Raw genomic sequence first — 7223 nt, forward strand, 5'->3', positions numbered from 1 at the left:
GCTTCAAGAAATCAAAATTGCATTAAAGTGTACCTCTACCTCTTCTTTTTTTCTATCTCCCTGTTACGTTTGTCCGATATTAATCTTTTCTATCACAAACTGAACATGTGGTCCAGAACATAGAAAAGTTAACCGAGTTTTTTTTTTTTTTTTTTTTGGTATTGACATGGAAAGTATACATGTCAGCAGTATTTCTTGATTGTGTAAGGCTATTACATGATTATAAAATAACTTTTTAAAAGTATATATTGAAATGCGTAATAAATGGATAATATAAACAGATTCCCTTTTCTGAATTGAGTTATTGAAATAAATAAAAATTATTTCTAAGATGTCCAGAGTATTAAGCTGCACTTGTGTGCAGTTACACAACAGGAGATTAATGGTTGTTCCCAAGCAAAAGGTTCATGTTAAAGAGGAAGCAGAAAGGAATTGCTAAGCTGATTTCAAAGTCCTCCTTTTAGCTGACAGCAGTCTTTCTCAGTAATTTATTGTCATTTTGTGAAATGTTTAAATAAAGATACCATTATCTAATCTTTAGAAGGTTCCGATGTTTATATATTAAATACACATGGGGAGATAATAGCAGATTTATATTAAAAAGTAAAAAAAAATTGTAAATATTTTAAATCATATTTCTTTTTCTAAGAAAAATGTGGAGATCTGAGGATATTGCAGGCGATGTCTCTGAATCGCCAAAAAGGGGGAGCTTTTCCCGCATCCAATCATAAATAAATAAATAAATAAACCCTCTACAATTAACACACCAAAATCAGTGCTTTGCTTATCGCATAGCAAATTATAATTACAAAGTAAGAAGTCCATTTTAATTTATAAGCTCTAAAATTATAAATGAATGGCTTATTTTGGCATATTACACAGAAATGTTTTGTTCATGTTGTTTCTTATTTTGCTGTTATCCTATTGAGATAATCTTCTTGAGCTGGTTTCTCCTCCACACGTTCCTGTCAGCAGCCATATCAGAGACTGGGATCGAGTGATGTATTATACATTAAAGCTAAGGCCTGCTTTCAGACATGACAGCACAGAGGGACACTGGGTAATGAGGCAGGCCTTATACACTGGGAACACTGCCAGATGTGCACATAAGCTGGGAAGTTACTGCAGCAGCAGATGCAGGGGCAGTTAGTCTGATAAACAGGATTAAATATAAGGATGAGTCAAATGTATAGAGTTTGTAATAAAAACAAAACCTAGAAAATAAGGGTAAGTTCTCATTGTATCTAGCAGTACTCAACATTGGAGAACGTTTTTATGATTACTGACAAAAGTCGAGAGAAATCACTAAAAGACAAATTTGCATTATAAATGTAAACAGTTAAAGTGGCCCATGTTTTCTATATTTTCAATCAGTTAAAACAGCTCTCATTTCAGTAATTATATGATGAATCATGCAGAGGAAAGCTGCTCAGGTCTGAAAAGACATTTTTCATCCTCTTCACTCACTGTTTAAGTCATTGCCATCTGGCAGAAAACTTACAGCACTATCAGCAGGAATGTGCACAGATATACAAAAATCCTTTTAAGCTTTATTTTTCATAAGCATACCCCACTTTTAACTTGTTCAGTTTTTAGATTGTATGTCTTATGATTCTAAATTTCAGCCAAACTAAAGTTTGGGTTTTCATCAACTGCAAACTATAATCCTCAAAATTCACAAAAATAAATCCTTAAAATACATCACCGTGCATGTTATAAATATATATAACATATGAGTGAGACGTGCATATTACACAGATTTATTAGATATACAAATCAAGCCAGTAGTTCTACTTCCAGCAGGAACTGTGAACCTGTTCAGTGTACCTCTTCATATGAAGCAACAAAGACAATAAAAGACCACAAAACTTCATGTTGATGAAATGAGATGTAATTATTAAACCAAAAAGCTTCACCAGCACTGGATTTTCACTCTTCTGTTTTAACCTATTTATGAAAAGCTGGATTGAGCATCATGTTTACAAACATGCATGACTCAGACTAATAGCAAGAAAGTGATTATATATGGATTTAGTTGTTTTGTAGGACTGGTGGGATTATATAGCCCAGACAAAAAAAAAATAAAATAAAATAAAATAACATACATACATACATACATACATACACATACATACATACATACATACATACATACATACATACATACATACATACATACATACATACATACATACATACATACATACATACATACATACATACATACATACATACATACATACATACATACATACATACATACATACATACATACATACATACATACATACATACATACATACATACATACATACATACATACATACATACATACATACATACATACATACATACACACATACTTATTGTTTATAAAGGTTACGATTTGCAGGCCAGATGAAGCTGATGAAAATGAAAACAATAAGCTTTGAGAGAAGTGTTGACATTATCTGGATTAAATGTAGCCTGACAGCATGCTTCTTGTGGAGAACCAGATCTGGTCATCAAATGTCAAATGATAGAACTGAGATCCTTTTAATGCCATAATAATCCTCTTCCCTCCACTGCAAGGTTGTTATTATTGTTCCAATAAAGGACTTGAGGTGAATTCTGCTGGACACAGTTTTGTAAGCAGTTGGTTCAACACTTCAATATAGGAAGCTGCTTTCTGGCGAAAACTTGTTGAGAAAGGATTACTATTTAGCATGTGGAGATACAGCACTGTGCAAAGATTTTAGGCTGGTGTGAAAAAATATGTATAGGGAACAGTCATATTAAATAAATTAGAATATTATTGAAAATCTAATATATTTCTGCTACTCAATTCACTGAGCGAAACACAATATGTAAATTAATTACACACAGACTGATGATTTTAAGCGGACATTTCTGTATAAAGCGTTACATTTTCACTTACAGTCAATGAAAACATCTAATATTTAAATATGACATCAAACCTTCCTACCTACCCCTCCATCCCCCCCCACCTCAAAAAATTAAATAAATAAATAAAAATAATACAGAAACGTTTTGGGTTGTTGACCTGCTGCAGAATATATTTAGACCAATCACACTCCTTGTAGTTTTCATGAATGAGGAAAAAACACTATTTTCTTTTAAATTTTGAGCTTAGTTTGCAGAAAAGCACTCTGAAATTCACAAGGAACCTCCTCCGTGGTTTGATGTTGCCTGCAGATACCCAGTAATGAACCTCTGCCCAGCCTCATGATGACCAGCATCACTGTTCATGTCTCGGATTGCAAGAAAAGACAGAAGTTTGTGAGGAAACCTGCATTTGCAGAAAATCAGACTTTGATATATTTTTTCCAAATATATGTAGAAACAACCTAAATCTAATTGTTAAAAAAATATATATCTGAGTGTTAGCAGAAGAACTGATGAAGCTTTAATGGAAAAGTAGTCAAACAAAATACAGATTTAAAATTTTCTTTCTTTTTTCTTTTTCTTTCTTTTTTTTTGTTTTTGCATGGTAATGTATGATGATTAATAGGCATTCAGAACATGAGTAGTTTAAACAAACATGGCAGTGTTCATGTTTTGATTAACTATATGAGAAGCTCGACCGTCGCATCTAGATGAGGATTTATTTTTACATTAGAAGAGGTTCATCTATGTGTCTAGAATAATATATAGGCAGGGTTTCACTTTTAAATAAATCAAAGACTGGGGAAAATCTCTACAGGTGGTCTGCAAGTTGCAACTATTAATTACAGATGAAGGCTTACTTTCTTTTATTTCTAAAAGTATTCCTACAGCACCTAACAATATTTATACATGAGTATAATAAACAATATAATTCATTTAGTTATCAATCTCCGTGTCTCCAAGAGGCCAGGAGGTTTGCTTGTGTGTCTCTTCTCTGCTTTGCCCCGCCCGCTCCGTCAGGCCTGTGATGGGTCAAGCAACTCAATTTCCACACATCCTCGATCTGTTCAATCAGCCAGTCACTCATCCACAGGCCTCATTCATCTCACTTAGTGACAAATGACCATTTTGGCAACATTTGAATTAAAAAGACTTGGCTTAACCCTTCCCCCTCCTCCTCTCCATCCAACCTCTCTGGTCACCTGAATTCACAGCATTTAAGCTCCAGTTATCCAAGCCCGCCTCATGTCTCACGTTTTATTGTGTTCAGATGTTTGACATGCTTGGTGCTCTGATTATAGCTCCCTCTCTGTTTCCGCCCTCTGGAGGACTGTACCTCATGTGTTTACATCTGCTCTGTAAGTGATTAAACGTTCACTGAATCTGAATAGACGCATCAATCTGCAGGGGGTTGATGAAAACTACACACATTAGAGTTTTAGGCCTGGATGGAGATTAAGAGGATTAAAGAGCTTTTGTTGGAGAGATAATAATGTTCGTCAAACAATGCAAAGGACACAGTGTTCTTATATAAATAAAGAAACAACATCTTTGTTACTTATGTGATAGATATTTTAGCGAGGGGTGTCCAACTCCAGCCCTCAATGGTCAACGCATTGCATGTTTAGATGCATTCAGCTCATTCCAACAATTACCTCACCAACATTTACCTTAATTCTAAAGAGTCCAACGAATGAGCCATTCATTTAATTGAGATGTGTGAAAAAAGGGTAAAATCTGAAACATGCAGAACCCCGGCCTCTGAGGACTGACTGTGTGCTTTAGAGCCAGAAAATCTAAAAATCTCCAATGTAGAAAAGAGACATAATATACACTTGGGCTTTCCACTGTTTTTCAAAGCAGATAGATCATTTGAAATGTTCTGCTTTGACAAAAACAGCACGTTTGGAGCCACACCTCCTTAAAACAGAAAAGCACTGCCATGGATCAGGATGAGGACGTGTCTAAAGGCTCCTTTAGACCTGTAGTTCGTTTCTGTTGGTGTAAACAGAAATAAACTTTGTAGCTATAGAGAATATGCCAAATGGTTGTTTTATTGTATTAACACAAAAAAATTGTGAGCACTTATATGTTGCCATCTGGTCCTTTAAAGAAAGCAAATGACTTCTTTAAAAGTAATTTTGTAAAGAAACTGGATTTTTACTAACCCACTGCAAAAAATAAATAAATAAATAAATAAATAAATAAATAAATAAATAAATAAATAAATAAATAAATAAATAAATAAATAAATAAAATTAATGTTGGCTTTAAGAGATGGATTGACTTGAGACTGATGAGATGGGGACATAAGACAACTTATGACAAAAATATGACGGCTCTAGTGGAATCAGCTGCCAGACCATAAAGGCGACACTGCATGCATTTCCAATGTGCTTTGTTTATAAGTATGAATAATTGTAATATGATGGCAACATAATTTAACAGAATAAGAATACAATCTGTAAAATTAAAAACATTTGCATATTTTCAAGTCAGGATTTTACAGGGAGGAGAAATTAACATCAAGTTCGAAGAGAAAGGTTAGTTTTCTCATGGATCACAGCCTTTTAAATTTACTTTCATTGCCATGTTGCCTTGAATGATGCACATCCAATGAACAGCGCATTGAAGAGACACCACTCTTGCATGGCATTATCTGCCTGGGAGATAAAGACCCTGATAGCTTTATTGCTGCGATTTGCTTCTTTTTGCAGTCAGTGCAGATCATGGATGAAGGTAGGATATATTCAAACTAGAAAGGGCAGGGTAAACAGACACGCCTGGGCTTGGCTTATGTTAACTCAATGTGATGTGGTCCCAACAGCCAAGTGATTAAATGTCAAGTCTTGATTGCTGCTGAAATGCTGCAAAAAGAAGTAATAAAATAAAATAAAATTAAGGAAGAAAAAAAAAGAAAATTAAAAAAAACAGCTGCCAAAAAGAAAATTTGACATGACAGATCATATATTCATCATCTCTCTCTCTCTGTCTCTCTATCTCTCTATCTATCTATCTATCTATCTATCTATCTATCTATCTATCTATCTATCTATCTATCTATCTATCTATCTATCTATCTATCTATCTATCTATCTATCTATCTATCTATCTATCTATCTATCTATTCATTCATCTATCTATCTATCTATCTATCTATCTATCTATCTATCTATCTATCTATCTATCTATCTATCTATCTATCTATCTATCTATCTATCTATCTATCTATCTATCTATCTATCTATCTATCTATCTATCTATCTATCTATCTATCTATAGAGATACATACATACATTTATTCACATGCATGTTTTCAGAAATCAGTCATGATCAACACATTATTTTTTATCAAAACCAACAACAACGAAACCTCTTTCATGTCAAAGTGACTTTGACTAGGCCACTCTATAAAATCAACCTTGTTGTCTTCAGACCATTTCTGCGTAGCTTTAGCTGGATGCATTCATTTTATCTTCTACCTTCACAGGTCTTCCAGGGTCAGCTATCAAGAAGCGCCCCACAGCATGATGCTGACACCACCATGCTTCACAGTGGGGTGGCGTATTTTGTTGATGAGCAGAGTTTGATGTCTGCCAAACAAAGAATCTTATTTGTTGACCAAAAACCTCCATTTTGGTCTCATCAAAATGGAGGAAGAAAGATAGTTGAAGAAAGTTCTTGTTATCAAAGAACTTTTTTCCATGTGATCAGTTTCCCACAAACTCTGGTCAAGTCTTAATTTAAGTTTTGTTCAATGGTGGCTTTCAAATGAAGAATCGTGAAGAATCGATGAAACAGTTATTGCCTGCAGAGTCTCCCCTATTTCAGCTTATGTAGCTTGTAACTTCTTCAGTGGGATCAGTGGGGATCTGATGGTCTCTCTCATGGGTCTCCTTGGGAAACGGTCACTCAGTTTGTGAGGACGATCCGATCCAGACAGATTTACACATGTGGCATATTCCTTCCATTCCTTGATGATGGATTTAACTGAACTCCAGATTCAGTGATTTTGAGATTTTCTTGTATTCATCTCCTGAGTTTTCCTTTTCAGTAAATTCCTCTCTAATTTGTGTTCCTTTGTCTTCATGCTCCAGTGGTTACCAGGAATACTGATTAACCAGTGAATGGACACAGGCATCTTTATATTAAAAGATTTTTGCTTTGACTCTCCCCCTGGACTTTTCATTTGTTTTTAATCCCATGCTCTAGACTGCTAGAGCATGGGGGTATTTATTTTGAATGTCCTTCACTTATAGATCATTTCCCATACAGTCAAAGTTAATTTTTTCAAACTCTTGTAAGACCAATGCAAACCAATTTCCAGGTTCATTAGC

The sequence above is a fragment of the Gambusia affinis genome, linkage group LG11, assembly GCF_019740435.1.
Source record: "Gambusia affinis linkage group LG11, SWU_Gaff_1.0, whole genome shotgun sequence".
In the NCBI taxonomy this organism is placed as follows: domain Eukaryota; kingdom Metazoa; phylum Chordata; class Actinopteri; order Cyprinodontiformes; family Poeciliidae; genus Gambusia; species Gambusia affinis.